The sequence below is a fragment of the Hyla sarda genome, chromosome 3 (genome assembly GCF_029499605.1).
Source record: "Hyla sarda isolate aHylSar1 chromosome 3, aHylSar1.hap1, whole genome shotgun sequence".
NCBI lineage: Eukaryota > Metazoa > Chordata > Amphibia > Anura > Hylidae > Hyla > Hyla sarda.
In genome coordinates, this window is record NC_079191.1 from 6,446,999 (window position 1) to 6,463,964 (window position 16,966).

General features: G+C 44.7%; 31 non-coding genes across 31 annotated transcripts; all 31 read left to right on the forward strand.

Annotated features, from left to right (window-relative positions):
- The first annotated feature begins 12 nt into the window (after nucleotides 1-12).
- TRNAV-CAC (transfer RNA valine (anticodon CAC)) lies at nucleotides 13-85 on the forward strand. The gene has a single exon. It is a non-coding gene; the product is annotated as a tRNA-Val (tRNA).
- An 885-nt stretch (nucleotides 86-970) lies between these two features.
- TRNAV-CAC (transfer RNA valine (anticodon CAC)) lies at nucleotides 971-1,043 on the forward strand. The gene has a single exon. It is a non-coding gene; the product is annotated as a tRNA-Val (tRNA).
- A 667-nt stretch (nucleotides 1,044-1,710) lies between these two features.
- Nucleotides 1,711-1,783, forward strand: TRNAV-AAC (transfer RNA valine (anticodon AAC)). The gene has a single exon. It is a non-coding gene; the product is annotated as a tRNA-Val (tRNA).
- A 143-nt stretch (nucleotides 1,784-1,926) lies between these two features.
- Nucleotides 1,927-1,999, forward strand: TRNAV-CAC (transfer RNA valine (anticodon CAC)). The gene has a single exon. It is a non-coding gene; the product is annotated as a tRNA-Val (tRNA).
- Nucleotides 2,000-2,666: 667 nt separating this feature from the next.
- On the forward strand, nucleotides 2,667-2,739 carry TRNAV-CAC (transfer RNA valine (anticodon CAC)). The gene has a single exon. It is a non-coding gene; the product is annotated as a tRNA-Val (tRNA).
- Nucleotides 2,740-3,406: 667 nt separating this feature from the next.
- On the forward strand, nucleotides 3,407-3,479 carry TRNAV-AAC (transfer RNA valine (anticodon AAC)). Its single transcript has one exon. It is a non-coding gene; the product is annotated as a tRNA-Val (tRNA).
- A 145-nt stretch (nucleotides 3,480-3,624) lies between these two features.
- On the forward strand, nucleotides 3,625-3,697 carry TRNAV-AAC (transfer RNA valine (anticodon AAC)). The gene has a single exon. It is a non-coding gene; the product is annotated as a tRNA-Val (tRNA).
- A 107-nt stretch (nucleotides 3,698-3,804) lies between these two features.
- On the forward strand, nucleotides 3,805-3,877 carry TRNAV-AAC (transfer RNA valine (anticodon AAC)). The gene has a single exon. It is a non-coding gene; the product is annotated as a tRNA-Val (tRNA).
- Nucleotides 3,878-4,022: 145 nt separating this feature from the next.
- Nucleotides 4,023-4,095, forward strand: TRNAV-CAC (transfer RNA valine (anticodon CAC)). The gene has a single exon. It is a non-coding gene; the product is annotated as a tRNA-Val (tRNA).
- Nucleotides 4,096-4,762: 667 nt separating this feature from the next.
- On the forward strand, nucleotides 4,763-4,835 carry TRNAV-AAC (transfer RNA valine (anticodon AAC)). Its single transcript has one exon. It is a non-coding gene; the product is annotated as a tRNA-Val (tRNA).
- Nucleotides 4,836-7,547: 2,712 nt separating this feature from the next.
- On the forward strand, nucleotides 7,548-7,620 carry TRNAV-CAC (transfer RNA valine (anticodon CAC)). Its single transcript has one exon. It is a non-coding gene; the product is annotated as a tRNA-Val (tRNA).
- Nucleotides 7,621-8,503: 883 nt separating this feature from the next.
- TRNAV-CAC (transfer RNA valine (anticodon CAC)) lies at nucleotides 8,504-8,576 on the forward strand. Its single transcript has one exon. It is a non-coding gene; the product is annotated as a tRNA-Val (tRNA).
- Nucleotides 8,577-9,025: 449 nt separating this feature from the next.
- TRNAV-AAC (transfer RNA valine (anticodon AAC)) lies at nucleotides 9,026-9,098 on the forward strand. The gene has a single exon. It is a non-coding gene; the product is annotated as a tRNA-Val (tRNA).
- Nucleotides 9,099-9,243: 145 nt separating this feature from the next.
- TRNAV-AAC (transfer RNA valine (anticodon AAC)) lies at nucleotides 9,244-9,316 on the forward strand. The gene has a single exon. It is a non-coding gene; the product is annotated as a tRNA-Val (tRNA).
- A 145-nt stretch (nucleotides 9,317-9,461) lies between these two features.
- Nucleotides 9,462-9,534, forward strand: TRNAV-AAC (transfer RNA valine (anticodon AAC)). Its single transcript has one exon. It is a non-coding gene; the product is annotated as a tRNA-Val (tRNA).
- Nucleotides 9,535-10,065: 531 nt separating this feature from the next.
- Nucleotides 10,066-10,138, forward strand: TRNAV-CAC (transfer RNA valine (anticodon CAC)). The gene has a single exon. It is a non-coding gene; the product is annotated as a tRNA-Val (tRNA).
- A 667-nt stretch (nucleotides 10,139-10,805) lies between these two features.
- On the forward strand, nucleotides 10,806-10,878 carry TRNAV-AAC (transfer RNA valine (anticodon AAC)). Its single transcript has one exon. It is a non-coding gene; the product is annotated as a tRNA-Val (tRNA).
- Nucleotides 10,879-11,023: 145 nt separating this feature from the next.
- TRNAV-AAC (transfer RNA valine (anticodon AAC)) lies at nucleotides 11,024-11,096 on the forward strand. Its single transcript has one exon. It is a non-coding gene; the product is annotated as a tRNA-Val (tRNA).
- An 885-nt stretch (nucleotides 11,097-11,981) lies between these two features.
- Nucleotides 11,982-12,054, forward strand: TRNAV-AAC (transfer RNA valine (anticodon AAC)). Its single transcript has one exon. It is a non-coding gene; the product is annotated as a tRNA-Val (tRNA).
- Nucleotides 12,055-12,367: 313 nt separating this feature from the next.
- On the forward strand, nucleotides 12,368-12,440 carry TRNAV-AAC (transfer RNA valine (anticodon AAC)). Its single transcript has one exon. It is a non-coding gene; the product is annotated as a tRNA-Val (tRNA).
- Nucleotides 12,441-12,574: 134 nt separating this feature from the next.
- TRNAV-AAC (transfer RNA valine (anticodon AAC)) lies at nucleotides 12,575-12,647 on the forward strand. Its single transcript has one exon. It is a non-coding gene; the product is annotated as a tRNA-Val (tRNA).
- A 145-nt stretch (nucleotides 12,648-12,792) lies between these two features.
- On the forward strand, nucleotides 12,793-12,865 carry TRNAV-CAC (transfer RNA valine (anticodon CAC)). Its single transcript has one exon. It is a non-coding gene; the product is annotated as a tRNA-Val (tRNA).
- Nucleotides 12,866-13,532: 667 nt separating this feature from the next.
- TRNAV-CAC (transfer RNA valine (anticodon CAC)) lies at nucleotides 13,533-13,605 on the forward strand. The gene has a single exon. It is a non-coding gene; the product is annotated as a tRNA-Val (tRNA).
- Nucleotides 13,606-14,272: 667 nt separating this feature from the next.
- On the forward strand, nucleotides 14,273-14,345 carry TRNAV-AAC (transfer RNA valine (anticodon AAC)). Its single transcript has one exon. It is a non-coding gene; the product is annotated as a tRNA-Val (tRNA).
- Nucleotides 14,346-14,708: 363 nt separating this feature from the next.
- Nucleotides 14,709-14,781, forward strand: TRNAV-AAC (transfer RNA valine (anticodon AAC)). The gene has a single exon. It is a non-coding gene; the product is annotated as a tRNA-Val (tRNA).
- A 361-nt stretch (nucleotides 14,782-15,142) lies between these two features.
- TRNAV-AAC (transfer RNA valine (anticodon AAC)) lies at nucleotides 15,143-15,215 on the forward strand. Its single transcript has one exon. It is a non-coding gene; the product is annotated as a tRNA-Val (tRNA).
- Nucleotides 15,216-15,360: 145 nt separating this feature from the next.
- TRNAV-AAC (transfer RNA valine (anticodon AAC)) lies at nucleotides 15,361-15,433 on the forward strand. The gene has a single exon. It is a non-coding gene; the product is annotated as a tRNA-Val (tRNA).
- Nucleotides 15,434-15,578: 145 nt separating this feature from the next.
- Nucleotides 15,579-15,651, forward strand: TRNAV-CAC (transfer RNA valine (anticodon CAC)). Its single transcript has one exon. It is a non-coding gene; the product is annotated as a tRNA-Val (tRNA).
- Nucleotides 15,652-16,101: 450 nt separating this feature from the next.
- TRNAV-UAC (transfer RNA valine (anticodon UAC)) lies at nucleotides 16,102-16,174 on the forward strand. Its single transcript has one exon. It is a non-coding gene; the product is annotated as a tRNA-Val (tRNA).
- Nucleotides 16,175-16,537: 363 nt separating this feature from the next.
- TRNAV-AAC (transfer RNA valine (anticodon AAC)) lies at nucleotides 16,538-16,610 on the forward strand. The gene has a single exon. It is a non-coding gene; the product is annotated as a tRNA-Val (tRNA).
- Nucleotides 16,611-16,755: 145 nt separating this feature from the next.
- Nucleotides 16,756-16,828, forward strand: TRNAV-CAC (transfer RNA valine (anticodon CAC)). The gene has a single exon. It is a non-coding gene; the product is annotated as a tRNA-Val (tRNA).
- Nucleotides 16,829-16,966: the final 138 nt, after the last annotated feature.

Sequence of the window (16,966 nt, forward strand, 5' to 3'; positions counted from 1 at the left end):
CTCAACAGCCAGGTTTCTGTAGTGTAGTGGTTATCACGTTCGCCTCACACGCGAAAGGTCCCTGGTTCGAAACCGGGCAGAAACAAGAAGTTTCAGTTGTTTTTGACTATTGCATGAGGAAACTTTCTTTTTTTAAGCAGGAGTGGTTTGCTTACACCGTTCTGGTAGCTTTCATCTAGTTTCTATATTGTTGTAATGATCACATTCACCTAACAAACGGAAGGTCCACGGGTAGAAATATGGGACTGACTCTTAATTTTTTTAGACAAAGCGACATACCTGTTCGATTTGACTTTATCATTTTCGTCATTTTGGATCTTGCACTGTTAGCAGGTTCCATGAAGAGCAAGTTTTTGGAGGTGTAGTGTTTATCACCTTTGCCTCACACACCCAAGGTCCCCAGTTCGATAGATAGCAGAAACATGGAACATCCCTATGTTTTTGGCTTTCGGACCATTGCACGATGAAACCTTGTTTACATTTGTCAATCTGGTATCCTTTGCTTGCAACGACGGCCATGCGAGTTTTCATCTGGTTTCTGTAGTGTAGTGGTTATCACGTTCGCCTAACACGCGAAAGGTCCCATGTTTGAAACCGGGCAGAAACATGGGCTTTCCTCTTGCTTTTAGACCAAAGGCCACACCTGTTCACTTTCACTCCATTATTTTCATCCATTCACTTTTAATTCTTGTGACTGAATGTGGAAAGCAAAAGAGGGTGGGCAGGTGGGTGGTTGGTGGCTCCACAGCCATGTTTCTCTAGTGTAGTGGTTATCACGTTCGCCTAACACGCGAAAGGTCTCTGGTTCGATACCGGGCAGAAACATGGGCTTTCTTCTTGCTTTTAGACAAAAGGCCACACCTGTTCACTTTCACTCCATTATTTTCATCCATTCGCTTTTAATTCTTGTGACTGAATGTGGAAAGCGAAAGAGGGTGGGCAGGTGGGTGGTTGGTGGCTCAACAGCCAGGTTTCTGTAGTGTAGTGGTTATCACGTTCGCCTCACACGCGAAAGGTCTCTGGTTCGATACCGGGCAGAAACAAGGAGTTTCAGTTGTTTTTGACTATTGCATGAGGAAACTTTCTTTTTTTAAGCAGGAGTGGTTTGCTTACACCGTTCTGGTAGCTTTCATCTAGTTTCTATATTGTTGTAATGATCACATTCACCTAACAAACGGAAGGTCCACGGGTAGAAATATGGGACTGACTCTTAATTTTTTTAGACAAAGCGACATACCTGTTCGATTTGACTTTATCATTTTCGTCATTTTGGATCTTGCACTGTTAGCAGGTTCCATAAAGAGCAAGTTTCTGGAGGTGTAGTGTTTATCACCTTTGCCTCACACACCCAAGGTCCCCAGTTCGATAGATAGCAGAAACATGGAACATCCCTATGTTTTTGGCTTTCGGACCATTGCACGATGAAACCTTGTTTTTATTTGTCAATCTGGCATCCTTTGCTTGCAACGACGGCCATGCGAGTTTTCATCTGGTTTCTGTAGTGTAGTGGCTATCACGTTCGCCTAACACGCGAAAGGTCCTTGATTCGAAACCGGGCAGAAACATCGGCTTTCCTCTTGCTTTTAGACCAAAGGCCACATCTGTTCACTTTCACTCCATTATTTTCATCCATTCGCTTTTAATTCTTGTGACTGAATGTGGAAAGCGAAAGAGGGTGGGCAGGTGGGTGGTTGGTGGCTCAACAGCCAGGTTTCTGTAGTGTAGTGGTTATCACGTTCGCCTAACACGCGAAAGGTCCCCGGTTCGAAACCGGGCAGAAACATGGGCATTCTTCTTGCTTTTAGACAAAAGACCACATCTTTTCACTTTCACTCCATTATTTTCATCCATTCGCTTTTAACTCTTGACTGAATGTGGAAAGCGAAGGAGGGTGGGCAGTTGGGTGGTTGGTGGTTCAACAGCCAGGTTTCTGTAGTGTAGTGGTTATCATGTTCGCCTCACACGCGAAAGGTCCCTGGTTCGAAACCAGGCAGAAACAAGGAGTTTCAGATGTTTTTGACTATTGCATGAGGAAACTTTCTTTTTTTAAGCAGGAGTGGTTTGCTTACACCGTTCTGGTAGCTTTAATCTAGTTTCTATAGTGTTGTAATGATCACATTCACCTAACAAACGGAAGGTCCACGGGTAGAAATATGGGACTGACTCTTAATTTTTTTAGACAAAGCGACATACCTGTTCGATTTGACTTTATCATTTTAGTCATTTTGGATCTTGCACTGTTAGCAGGTTCCATGAAGAGCAAGTTTCTGGAGGTGTAGTGTTTATCACCTTTGCCTCACACACCCAAGGTCCCCAGTTCGATAGATAGCAGAAACATGGAACATCCCTATGTTTTTGGCTTTAGGACCATTGCACGATGAAACCTTGTTTTTATTTGTCAATCTGGCATCCTTTGCTTGCAAAGACGGCCATGCGAGTTTTCATCTGGTATCTGTAGTGTAGTGGTTATCACGTTCGCCTAACACGCGAAAGGTCCCTTGTTTGAAACTGTGCAGAAACATTGGCTTTCCTCTTGCTTTTAGACCAAAGGCCACACCTGTTCACTTTCACTCCATTATTTTCATCCATTCGCTTTTAATTCTTGTGACTGAATGTGGAAAGCAAAAGAGGGTGGGCAGGTGGGTGGTTGCTGGCTCAACAGCCAGGTTTCTGTAGTGTAGTGGTCATCACGTTTGCCTCACACGCGAAAGGTCCCTGGTTCAAAACCGGGCAGAAACAAGGAGTTTCAGATGTTTTTGACTATTGCATGAGGAAACTTTCTTTTTTTAAGCAGGAGTGGTTTGCTTACACCGTTCTGGTAGCTTTCATCTAGTTTCTATAGTGTTGTAATGTTCACATTCACCTAACAAACGGAAGGTCCACGGGTAGAAATATGGGACTGACTCTTAATTTTTTTAGACAAAGCGACATACCTGTTCGATTTGACTTTATCATTTTCGTCATTTTGGATCTTGCACTGTTAGCAGGTTCCATGAAGAGCAAGTTTCTGGAGGTGTAGTGTTTATCACCTTTGCCTCACACACCCAAGGTCCCCAGTTCGATAGATAGCAGAAACATGGAACATCCCTATGTTTTTGGCTTTCGGACCATTGCACGATGAAACCTTGTTTTTATTTGTCAATCTGGCATCCTTTGCTTGCAACGACGGCCATGCGAGTTTTCATTTGGTTTCTGTAGTGTAGTGGCTATCACGTTCGCCTAACACGCGAAAGGTCCTTGATTCGAAACCGGGCAGAAACATGGGCTTTCCTCTTGCTTTTAGACCAAAGGCCACATCTGTTCACTTTCACTCCATTATTTTCATCCATTCGCTTTTAATTCTTGTGACTGAATGTGGAAAGCGAAAGAGGGTGGGCAGGTGGGTGGTTGGTGGCTCAACAGCCAGGTTTCTGTAGTGTAGTGGTTATCACGTTCGCCTAACACGCGAAAGGTCCCCGGTTCGAAACCGGGCAGAAACATGGGCATTCTTCTTGCTTTTAGACAAAAGACCACATCTGTTCACTTTCACTCCATTATTTTCATCCATTCGCTTTAAATTCTTGTGACTGAATGTGGAAAGCGAAAGACGGTTGGCAGGTGGGTGGTTGGTGGCTCAACAGCCAGGTTTCTGTAGTGTAGTGGTTATCACGTTCGCCTAACACGCGAAAGGTCCCCGGTTCGAAACCGGGCAGAAACATAGGCTTTCTTCTTGCTTTTAGACAAAAGACCACATCTTTTCACTTTCACTGAATGTGGAAAGCGAAAGAGGGTGGGCAGGTGGGTGGTTGGTGGCTCAACAGCCAGGTTTCTGTAGTGTAGTGGTTATCACGTTCGCCTAACACGCGAAAGGTCCCCGGTTCGAAACCGGGCAGAAACATGAGCATTCTTCTTGCTTTTAGACAAAAGACCACATCTGTTCACTTTCACTCCATTATTTTCATCCATTCGCTTTTAATTCTTGTGACTGAATGTGGAAAGTGAAAGAGGGTGGGCAGGTGGGTGGTTGGGCACTCAACAGCCAGGTTTCTGTAGTGTAGTGGTTATCACGTTCGCCTCACACACGAAAGGTTCCTGGTTCGAAACCGGGCAGAAACAAGGAGTTTCAGATGTTTTTGACTATTGCATGAGGAAACTTTCTTTTTTTAAGCAGGAGTGGTTTGTTTACACCGTTCTGGTAGCTTTCATCTAGTTTCTATAGTGTTGTAATGTTCACATTCACCTAACAAACGGAAGGTCCACGGGTAGAAATATGGGACTGACTCTTAATTTTTTTAGACAAAGCGACGTACCTGTTCGATTTGACTTTATCATTTTCGTCATTTTGAATCTTGCACTGTTAGCAGGTTCCATGAAGAGCAAGTTTCTGGAGGTGTAGTGTTTATCACCTTTGCCTCACACACCCAAGGTCCCCAGTTCGATAGATAGCAGAAACATGGAACATCCCTATGTTTTTGGCTTTCGGACCATTGCACGATGAAACCTTGTTTTCATTTGTCAATCTGGTATCCTTTGCTGGCAACGACGGCCATACGAGTTTTCATCTGGTTTCTGTAGTGTAGTGGTTATCACGTTCGCCTAACACGCGAAAGGTCCCCGGTTCGATGCCGGGCACAAACATGGGCTTTCCTCTTGCTTTTAGACCAAAGGCCACACCTGTTCACTTTCACTCCATTATTTTCATCCATTCACTTTTAATTCTTGTGACTGAATGTGGAAAGCGAAAGAGGGTGGGCAGGTGGGTGGTTGTTGGCTCAACAGCCAGGTTTCTGTAGTGTAGTGGTTATCACGTTCGCCTAACACGCGAAAGGTCCCCGGTTCGAAACCGGGCAGAAACATGGGCTTTCTTCTTGCTTTTAGACAAAAGGCCACATCTGTTCACTTTCACTCCATTATTTTCATCCATTCGCTTTTAATTCTTGTTACTGAATGTGGAAAGCAAAAGAGGATGGGCAGGTGGGTGGTTGGTGGCTCAACAGCCATGTTTCTGTAGTGTAATGGTTATCACGTTCGCCTAACACGAGAAAGGTCTCTGGTTCGATACCGGGCAGAAACATGGGCTTTCTTCTTGCTTTTAGACAAAAGGCCACACATGTTCACTTTCACTCCATTATTTTCATCTATTCGCTTTTAATTCTTGTGACTGAATGTGGAAAGCGAAAGAGGGTGGGCAGGTGGGTGGTTGGTGGCTCAACAGCCAGGTTTCTGTCGTGTAGTGGTTATCACGTTCGCCTCACATGCGAAAGGTCCCTTGTTCGAAACCGGGCAGAAACATGGAGTTTCAGTTGTTTTTGACTATTGCATGAGGAAACTTTCTTTTTTTAAGCAGGAGTGGTTTGCTTACACCGTTCTGGTAGCTTTCATCTAGTTTCTATAGTGTTGTAATGTTCACATTCACCTAACAAACGGAAGGTCCACGGGTAGAAATATGGGACTGACTCTTAATTTTTTTAGACAAAGCGACATACCTGTTCGATTTGACTTGATCATTTTCGTCATTTTGGATCTTGCACTGTTAGCAGGTTCCATGAAGAGCAAGTTTCTGGAAGTGTAGTGTTTATCACCTTTGCCTCACACACCCAAGGTCCCCAGTTTGATAGATAGCAGAAACATGGAACATCCCTATGTTTTTGGCTTTCGGACCATTGCACGATGAAACCTTGTTTTTATTTTTCAATTTGGCCTCCTTTGCTTGCAACGACGGCCATGCAAGTTTTCATCTGGTTTCTGTAGTGTAGTGGCTATCACGTTCGCCTAACACGCGAAAGGTCCCTGATTCGAAACCGGGCAGAAACATGGGCTTTCTTCTTGCTTTTAGACCAAAGGCCACATCTGTTCACTTTCACTCCATTATTTTCATCCATTCGCTTTTAATTCTTGTGACTGAATGTGGAAAGCGAAAGAGGGTGGGCAGGTGGGTGGTTGGTGGCTGAACAGCCAGGTTTCTGTAGTGTAGTGGTTGTCACGTTCGCCTAACACGCGAAAGGTCCCCGGTTTGAAACCGGGCAGAAACATGGGCATTCTTCTTGCTTTTAGACAAAAGACCACATCTTTTCACTTTCACTCCATTATTTTCATACATTCGCTTTTAATTCTTGACTGAATGTGGAAAGCAAAGGAGGGTGGGCAGTTGGGTGGTTGGTGGCTCAACAGCCAAGTTTCTGTAGTGTAGTGGTTATCACGTTCGCCTAACACGAGAAAGGTCTCTGGTTCGATACCGGGCAGAAACATGGGCTTTCTTCTTGCTTTTAGACAAAAGGCCACACATGTTCACTTTCACTCCATTATTTTCATCTATTCGCTTTTAATTCTTGTGACTGAATGTGGAAAGCGAAAGAGGGTGGGCAGGTGGGTGGTTGGTGGCTCAACAGCCAGGTTTCTGTCGTGTAGTGGTTATCACGTTCGCCTCACATGCGAAAGGTCCCTTGTTCGAAACCGGGCAGAAACATGGAGTTTCAGTTGTTTTTGACTATTGCATGAGGAAACTTTCTTTTTTTAAGCAGGAGTGGTTTGCTTACACCGTTCTGGTAGCTTTCATCTAGTTTCTATAGTGTTGTAATGTTCACATTCACCTAACAAACGGAAGGTCCACGGGTAGAAATATGGGACTGACTCTTAACTTTTTTTAGACAAAGCGACATACCTGTTCGATTTGACTTTATCATTTTTGTCATTTTGGATCTTGCACTGTTAGCAGGTTCCATGAAGAGCAAGTTTCTGGAGGTGTAGTGTTTATCACCTTTGCCTCACACACCCAAGGTCCCCAGTTTGATAGATAGCAGAAACATGGAACATCCCTATGTTTTTGGCTTTCGGACCATTGCACGATGAAACCTTGTTTTTATTTTTCAATTTGGCATCCTTTGCTTGCAACGACGGCCATGCAAGTTTTCATCTGGTTTCTGTAGTGTAGTGGCTATCACGTTCGCCTAACACGCGAAAGGTCCCTGATTCGAAACCGGGCAGAAACATGGGCTTTCTTCTTGCTTTTAGACCAAAGGCCACATCTGTTCACTTTCACTCCATTATTTTCATCCATTCGCTTTTAATTCTTGTGACTGAATGTGGAAAGCGAAAGAGGGTGGGCAGGTGGGTGGTTGGTGGCTGAACAGCCAGGTTTCTGTAGTGTAGTGGTTGTCACGTTCGCCTAACACGCGAAAGGTCCCCGGTTTGAAACCGGGCAGAAACATGGGCATTCTTCTTGCTTTTAGACAAAAGACCACATCTTTTCACTTTCACTCCATTATTTTCATACATTCGCTTTTAATTCTTGACTGAATGTGGAAAGCAAAGGAGGGTGGGCAGTTGGGTGGTTGGTGGCTCAACAGCCAAGTTTCTGTAGTGTAGTGGTTATCACGTTCGCCTAACACGCGAAAGGTCTCTGGTTCGATACCGGGCAAAAACATTGGCTTTCTTCTTGCTTTTAGACAAAAGGCCACACCTGTTCACTTTCACTCCATTATTTTCATCCATTCGCTTTTAATTCTTGTGACTGAATGTGGAAAGTGAAAGAGGGTGGGCAGGTGGGTGGTTGGTGGCTCAACAGCCAGGTTTCTGTAGTGTAGTGGTTATCACATTTGCCTCACACGCGAAAGGTCCCTGGTTCGAAACCGGGCAGAAACAAGGAGTTTCAGTTGTTTTTGACTATTGCATGAGGAAACTTTCTTTTTTTAAGCAGGAGTGGTTTGCTTACACCGTTCTGGTAGCTTTCATCTAGTTTCTATAGTGTTGTAATGTTCACATTCACCTAACAAACGGAAGGTCTACGGGTAGAAATATGGGACTGACTCTTAATTTTTTTAGACAAAGCGACATACCTGTTCGATTTGACTTTATCATTTTCGTCATTTTGGATCTTGCACTGTTAGCAGGTTCCATGAAGAGCAAGTTTCTGGAGGTGTAGTGTTTATCACCTTTGCCTCACACACCCAAGGTCCCCAGTTCGATAGATAGCAGAAACATGGAACATCCCTATGTTTTTGGCTTTCGGACCATTGCACGATGAAACCTTGTTTTTATTTGTCAATCTGGCATCCTTTGCTTGCAACGACGGCCATGCGAGTTTTCATCTGGTTTCTGTAGTGTAGTGGTTATCACGTTCGCCTAACACGCGAAAGGTCCCTTGTTTGAAACCGGGCAGAAACATGGGCTTTCCTCTTGCTTTTAGACCAAAGGCCACACCTGTTCACTTTCACTCCATTATTTTCATCCATTCGCTTTTAATTCTTGTGACTGAATGTGGAAAGCGAAAGAGGGTGGGCAGGTGGGTGGTTGGTGGCTCAACAGCCAGGTTTCTATAGTGTAGTGGTTATCACGTTCACCTAACACGCGAAAGGTCCCCGGTTCGAAACCAGGCAGAAACATGGGCTTTCTTCTTGCTTTTAGACAAAAGACCACATCTTTTCACTTTCACTCCATTATTTTCATCCATTCGCTTTTAATTCTTGACTGAATGTGGAAAGCAAAGGAGGGTGGGCAGGTGGGTGGTTGGTGGCTCAACAGCCAGGTTTCTGTAGTGTAGTGGTTATCACGTTCGCCTCACACGCGAAAGGTCCCTGGTTCGAAACCAGGCAGAAACAAGGAGTTTCAGATGTTTTTGACTATTGCATGAGGAAACTTTCTTTTTTTAAGCAGGAGTGGTTTGCTTACACCGTTCTGGTAGCTTTCATCTAGTTTCTATAGTGTTGTAATGATCACATTCACCTAACAAACGGAAGGTCCACGGGTAGAAATATGGGACTGACTCTTAATTTATTTAGACAAAGCGACATACCTGTTCGATTTGACTTTATCATTTTCGTCATTTTGGATCTTGCACTGTTAGCAGGTTCCATGAAGAGCAAGTTTCTGGAGGTGTAGTGTTTATCACCTTTGCCTCACACACCCAAGGTCCCCAGTTCGATAGATAGCAGAAACATGGAACATCCCTATGTTTTTGGCTTTCGGACCATTGCACAATGAAACCTTGTTTTTATTTGTCAAGCTGGCATCCTTTGCTTGCAACGACGGCCATGCGAGTTTTCATCTGGTTTCTGTAGTGTAGTGGTTATCACGTTCGCCTAACACGCAAAAGGTCCCCGGTTCGAAACCGGGCAGAAACATTGGCTTTCTACTTGCTTTTAGACAAAAGGCCACATCTGTTCACTTTCACTCCATTATTTTCATCCATTCGCTTTTAATTCTTGTTACTGAATGTGGAAAGCAAAAGAGGGTGGGCAGGTGGGTGGTTGGTGGCTCAACAGCCATGTTTCTGTAGTGTAGTGGTTATCACGTTCGCCTAACACGCGAAAGGTCTCTGGTTCGATACCGGGCAGAAACATGGGCTTTCTTCTTGCTTTTAGACAAAAGGCCACACCTGTTCACTTTCACTCCATTATTTTCATCTATTCGCTTTTAATTCTTGTGACTGAATGTGGAAAGCGAAAGAGGGTGGGCAGGTGGGTGGTTGGTGGCTCAACAGCCAGGTTTCTATAGTGTAGTGGTTATCACGTTCGCCTAACATGCGAAAGGTCCCCGGTTCGAAACCGGGCAGAAACATGGGCATTCTTCTTGCTTTTAGACAAAAGACCACATCTTTTCACTTTCAGTCCATTATTTTCATCCATTCGCTTTTAATTCTTGACTGAATGTGGAAAGCAAAGGAGGGTGGGCAGTTGGGTGGTTGGTGGCTCAACAGCCAGGTTTCTGTAGTGTAGTGGTTATCACATTTGCCTCACACGCGAAAGGTCCCTGGTTCGAAACCGGGCACCCTATGTTTTTGGCTTTCGGACCATTGCACGATGAAACCTTGTTTTTATTTGTCAATCTGGCATCCTTTGCTTGCAACGACGGCCATGCGAGTTTTCATCTGGTTTCTGTAGTGTAGTGGTTATCACGTTCGCCTAACACGCGAAATGTCCCTTGTTTGAAACCGGGCAGAAACATGGGCTTTCCTCTTGCTTTTAGACCAAAGGCCACACCTGTTCACTTTCACTCCATTATTTTCATCCATTCGCTTTTAATTCTTGTGACTGAATGTGGAAAGCGAAAGAGGGTGGGCAGGTGGGTGGTTGGTGGCTCAACAGCCAGGTTTCTGTAGTGTACTGGTTATCACGTTCGCCTCACACGCGAAAGGTCCCTGGTTCGAAACCGGGCAGAAACAAGGAGTTTCAGATGTTTTTGACTATTGCATGAGGAAACTTTCTTTTTTTAAGCAGGAGTGGTTTGCTTACACCGTTCTGGTAGCTTTCATCTAGTTTCTATAGTGTTGTAATGATCACATTCACCTAACAAACGGAAGGTCCATGGGTAGAAATATGGGACTGACTCTTAATTTATTTAGACAAAGCGACATACCTGTTCGATTTGACTTTATCATTTTCGTCATTTTGGATCTTGCACTGTTAGCAGGTTCCATGAAGAGCAAGTTTCTGGAGGTGTAGTGTTTATCACCTTTGCCTCACACACCCAAGGTCCCCAGTTTGATAGATAGCAGAAACATGGAACATCCCTATGTTTTTGGCTTTCGGACCATTGCACAATGAAACCTTGTTTTTATTTGTCAAGCTGGCATCCTTTGCTTGCAACGACGGCCATGCGAGTTTTCATCTGGTTTCTGTAGTGTAGTGGTTATCACGTTCGCCTAACACGCGAAAGGTCCCTTGTTTGAAACCGGGCAGAAACATGGGCTTTCCTCTTGCTTTTAGACCAAAGGCCACACCTGTTCACTTTCACTCCATTATTTTCATCCATTCGCTTTTAATTCTTGTGACTGAATGTGGAAAGCGAAAGAGGGTGGGCAGGTGGGTGGTTGGTGGCTCAACAGCCAGGTTTCTGTAGTGTAGTGGTTATCACGTTCGCCTAACACGCAAAAGGTCCCCGGTTCGAAACCGGGCAGAAACATTGGCTTTCTACTTGCTTTTAGACAAAAGGCCACATCTGTTCACTTTCACTCCATTATTTTCATCCATTCGCTTTTAATTCTTGTTACTGAATGTGGAAAGCAAAAGAGGGTGGGCAGGTGGGTGGTTGGTGGCTCAACAGCCATGTTTCTGTAGTGTAGTGGTTATCACGTTCGCCTAACACGCGAAAGGTCTCTGGTTCGATACCGGGCAGAAACATGGGCTTTCTTCTTGCTTTTAGACAAAAGGCCACACCTGTTCACTTTCACTCCATTATTTTCATCTATTCGCTTTTAATTCTTGTGACTGAATGTGGAAAGCGAAAGAGGGTGGGCAGGTGGGTGGTTGGTGGCTCAACAGCCAGGTTTCTGTAGTGTAGTGGTTATCACGTTCGCCTCACATGCGAAAGGTCTCTTGTTCGAAACCGGGCAGAAACAAGGAGTTTCAGTTGTTTTTGACTATTGCATGAGGAAACTTTCTTTTTTTAAGCAGGAGTGGTTTGCTTACACCGTTCTGGTAGCTTTCATCTAGTTTCTATAGTGTTGTAATGTTCACATTCACCTAACAAACGGAAGGTCCACGGGTAGAAATATGGGACTGACTCTTAATTTTTTTAGACAACGCGACATACCTGTTCGATTTGACTTTATCATTTTCGTCATTTTGGATCTTGCACTGTTAGCAGGTTCCATGAAGAGCAAGTTTCTGGAGGTGTAGTGTTTATCACCTTTGCCTCACACACCCAAGGTCCCCAGTTCGATAGATAGCAGAAACATGGAACATCCCTATGTTTTTGGCTTTCGGACCATTGCACGATGAAACCTTGTTTTTATTTTTCAATTTGGCATCCTTTGCTTGCAACGACGGCCATGCAAGTTTTCATCTGGTTTCTGTAGTGTAGTGGCTATCACGTTCGCCTAACACGCGAAAGGTCCCTGATTTGAAACCGGGCAGAAACATGGGCTTTCTTCTTGCTTTTAGACCAAAGGCCACATCTGTTCACTTTCACTCCATTTTTTTCATCCATTCGCTTTTAATTCTTGTGACTGAATGTGGAAAGCGAAAGAGGGTGGGCAGGTGGGTGGTTGGTGGCTCAACAGCCAGGATTCTGTAGTGTAGTGGTTATCACGTTCGCCTAACACGCGAAAGGTCCCCGGTTCGAAACCGGGCAGAAACATGGGCATTCTTCTTGCTTTTAGACAAAAGACCACATCTTTTCACTTTCACTCCATTATTTTCATCCATTCGCTTTTAATTCTTGACTGAATGTGGAAAGCAAAGGAGGGTGGGCAGTTGGGTGGTTGGTGGCTCAACAGCCAGGTTTCTGTAGTGTAGTGGTTATCACGTTCGCCTCACACGCGAAAGGTCCCTGGTTCGAAACCGGGCACCCTATGTTTTTGGCTTTCGGACCATTGCACGATGAAACCTTGTTTTTATTTGTCAATCTGGCATCCTTTGCTTGCAACGACGGCCATGCGAGTTTTCATCTGGTTTCTGTAGTGTAGTGGTTATCACGTTCGCCTAACACGCGAAAGGTCCCCGGTTCGAAACCGGGCAGAAACATAGGCTTTCTTCTTGCTTTTAGACAAAAGACCACATCTTTTCACTTTCACTCCATTATTTTCGTCCATTCGCTTTTAATTCTTGTTACTGAATGTGGAAAGCGAAAGAGGGTGGGCAGGTGGCTCAACAGCCAGGTTTCTGTAGTGTAGTGTTTATCACGTTCGCCTAACACGCGAAAGGTCCCCGGTTCGAAACCGGGCAGAAACATGGGCTTTCTTCTTGATTTTAGACAAAAGGCCACATCTGTTCACTTTCACTCCATTATTTTCATCCATTCGCTTTTAATTCTTGTGACTGAATGTGGAAAGCGAAAGAGGGTGGGCAGGTGGGTGGTTGGTGGCTCAACAGCCAGGTTTCTGTAGTGTAGTGGTTCTCACGTTCGCCTCACACGCGAAAGGTCCCTGGTTCGAAACCGGGCAGAAACAAGGAGTTTCAGATGTTTTTGACTATTGCATGAGGAAACTTTCTTTTTTTAAGCAGGAGTGGTTTGCTTACACCGTTCTGGTAGCTTTCATCTAGTTTCTATAGTGTTGTAATGTTCACATTCACCTAACAAACGGAAGGTCCACGGGTAGAAATATGGGACTGACTCTTAATTTTTTTAGACAAAGCGACATACCTGTTCGATTTGACTTTATCATTTTCGTCATTTTGGATCTTGCACTGTTAGCAGGTTCCATGAAGAGCAAGTTTCTGGAGGTGTAGTGTTTATCACCTTTGCCTCACACACCCAAGGTCCCCAGTTCGATAGATAGCAGAAACATGGAACATCCCTATGTTTTTGGCTTTCGGACCATTGCACGATGAAACCTTGTTTTCATTTGTCAATCTGGTATCCTTTGCTTGCAACGACGGCCATACGAGTTTTCATCTGGTTTCTGTAGTGTAGTGGTTATCACGTTCGCCTAACACGCGAAAGGTCCCCGGTTCGAAGCCGGGCACAAACATGGGCTTTCCTCTTGCTTTTAGACCAAAGGCCACACCTGTTCACTTTCACTCCATTATTTTCATCCATTCGCTTTTAATTCTTGTGACTGAATGTGGAAAGCGAAAGAGGGTGGGCAGGTGGGTGGTTGGACGCTCAACAGCCAGGTTTCTGTAGTGTAGTGGTTATCACGTTCGCCTCACACGCGAAAGGTCCCTGGTTCGAAACCGGGCAGAAACAAGGAGTTTCAGATGTTTTTGACTAGTGCATGAGGAAACTTTCTTTTTTTAAGCAGGAGTGGTTTGCTTACACCGTTCTGGTAGCTTTCATCTAGTTTCTATAGTGTTGTAATGTTCACATTCACCTAACAAACGGAAGGTCCACGGGTAGAAATATGGGACTGACTCTTAATTTTTTTAGACAAAGCGACATACCTGTTCGATTTGACTTTATCATTTTCGTCATTTTGGATCTTGCACTGTTAGCAGGTTCCATGAAGAGCAAGTTTCTGGAGGTGTAGTGTTTATCACCTTTGCCTCACACACCCAAGGTCCCCAGTTCGATAGATAGCAGAAACATGGAACATCCCTATGTTTTTGGCTTTCGGACCATTGCACGATGAAACCTTGTTTTCATTTGTCAATCTGGTATCCTTTGCTTGCAACGACGGCCATACGAGTTTTCATCTGGTTTCTGTAGTGTAGTGGTTATCATGTTCGCCTAACACGCGAAAGGTCACCGGTTCGAAGCCGGGCACAAACATGGGCTTTCCTCTTGCTTTTAGACCAAAGGCCATACCTGTTCACTTTCACTCCATTATTTTCATCCATTCACTTTTAATTCTTGTGACTGAATGTGGAAAGCGAAAGAGGGTGGGCAGGTGGGTGGTTGTTGGCTCAACAGCCAGGTTTCTGTAGTGTAGTGGTTATCACGTTCGCCTAACACGCGAAAGGTCCCCGGTTCGAAACCGGGCAGAAACATGGGCTTTCCTCTTGCTTTTAGACCAAAGGCCATACCTGTTCACTTTCACTCCATTATTTTCATCCATTCGCTTTTAATTCTTGTGACTGAATGTGGAAAGCGAAAGAGGGTGGGCAGGTGGGTGGTTGGTCGCTCAACAGCCAGGTTTCTGTAGTGTAGTGGTTATCACGTTCTCCTAACACGCGAAAGGTCCCCGGTTCGAAACCGGGCAGAAACGTGGGCATTCTTCTTGCTTTTAGACAAAAGGCCACATCTGTTCACTATCACTCCATTATTTTCATCCATTCGCTTTTAATTCTTGTTACTGAATGTGGAAAGCAAAAGAGGGTGGGCAGGTGGGTGGTTGGTGGCTCAACAGCCAGGTTTCTGTAGTGTAGTGGTTATCACGTTCGCCTAACACGCGAAAGGTCCCCGGTTCGAAACCGGGCAGAAACATGGGCTTTCCTCTTGCTTTTAGACCAAAGGCCACACCTGTTCACTTTCACTCCATTATTTTCATCCATTCGCTTTTAATTCTTGTGACTGAATGTGGAAAGCGAAAGAGGGTGGGCAGGTGGGTGGTTGGTGGCTCAACAGCCAGGTTTCTGTAGTGTTGTGGTTATCACGTTCGCCTAACACGCGAAAGGTCCCCGGTTCGAAACCAGGCAGAAACATGGGCTTTCTTCTTGCTTTTAGACAAAAGACCACATCTTTTCACTTTCACTCCATTATTTTCATCCATTCGCTTTTAATTCTTGACTGAATGTGGAAAGCGAAGGAGGGTGGGCAGGTGGGTGGTTGGTGGCTCAACAGCCAGGTTTCTGTAGTGTAGTGGTTATCACGTTCGCCTAACACGCGAAAGGTCCCCGGTTCGAAACCGGGCAGAAACATAGGCTTTCTTCTTGCTTTTAGACAAAAGACCACATCTTTTCACTTTCACTCCATTATTTTCATCCATTCGCTTTTAATTCTTGTTACTGAATGTGGAAAGCAAAAGAGGGTGGGCAGGTGGGTGGTTGGTGGCTCAACAGCCAGGTTTCTGTAGTGTAGTGGTTATCACGTTCGCCTAACACGCGAAAGGTCCCCGGTTCGAAACCGGGCAGAAACATGGGCTTTCTTCTTGATTTTAGACAAAAGGCCACATCTGTTCACTTTCACTCCATTATTTTCATCCATTCGCTTTTAATTCTTGTGACTGAATGTGGAAAGCGAAAGAGGGTGGGCAGGTGGGTGGTTGGTGGCTCAACAGCCAGGTTTCTGTAGTGTAGTGGTTATCACATTCGCCTCACACGCGAAAGGTCCCTGGTTCGAAACCGGGCAGAAACAAGAAGTTTTAGATGTTTTTGACTATTGCATGAGGAAACTTTCTTTTTTTAAGCAGGAGTGGTTTGCTTACACCGTTCTGGTAGCTTTCATCTAGTTTCTATAGTGTTGTAATGTTCACATTCACCTAACAAACGGAAGGTCCACGGGTAGAAATATGGGACTGACTCTTAAGTTTTTTTAGACAAAGCGACATACCTGTTCGATTTGACTTTATCATTTTCGTCATTTTGGATCTTGCACTGTTAGCAGGTTCCATGAAGAGCAAGTTTCTGGAGGTGTAGTGTTTATCACCTTTGCCTCACACACCCAAGGTCCCCAGTTCGATAGATAGCAGAAACATGGAACATCCCTATGTTTTTGGCTTTCGGACCATTGCACAATGAAACCTTGTTTTCATTTGTCAATCTGGTATCCTTTGCTTGCAACGACGGCCATACGAGTTTTCATCTGGTTTCTGTAGTGTAGTGGTTATCATGTTCGCCTTACACGCGAAAGGTCCCCGGTTCGAAGCCGGGCACAAACATGGGCTTTCCTCTTGCTTTTAGACCAAAGGCCATACCTGTTCACTTTCACTCCATTATTTTCATCCATTCACTTTTAATTCTTGTGACTGAATGTGGAAAGCGAAAGAGGGTGGGCAGGTGGGTGGTTGTTGGCTCAACAGCCAGGTTTCTGCAGTGTAGTGGTTATCACGTTCGCCTAACACGCGCAAGGTCCCCGGTTCGAAACCGGGCAGAAACATGGGCTTTCTTCTTGCTTTTAGACAAAAGGCCATACCTGTTCACTTTCACTCCATTATTTTCATCCATTCGCTTTTAATTCTTGTTACTGAATGTGGAAAGCAAAAGAGGATGGGCAGGTGGGTGGTTGGTGGCTCAACAGCCATGTTTCTGTAGTGTAGTGGTTATCACGTTCGCCTAACACGCGAAAGGTCTCTGGTTCGATACCGGGCAGAAACATTGGCTTTCTTCTTGCTTTTAGACCAAAGGCCACACCTGTTCACTTTCACTCCATTATTTTCATCCATTCGCTTTTAATTCTTGTGACTGAATGTGGAAAGTGAAAGAGGGTGGGCAGGTGGGTGGTTGGTGGCTCAACAGCCAGGTTTCTGTAGTGTAGTGGTTATCACATTCGCCTCACACGTGAAAGGTCCCTGGTTCGAAACCGGGCAGAAACAAGGAGTTTCAGTTGCTTTTGACTATTGCATGAGGAAACTTTCTTTTTTTAAGCAGGAGTGGTTTGCTTACACCGTTCTGGTAGCTTTCATCTAGTTTCTATAGTGTTGTAATGTTCACATTCACCTAACAAACGGAAG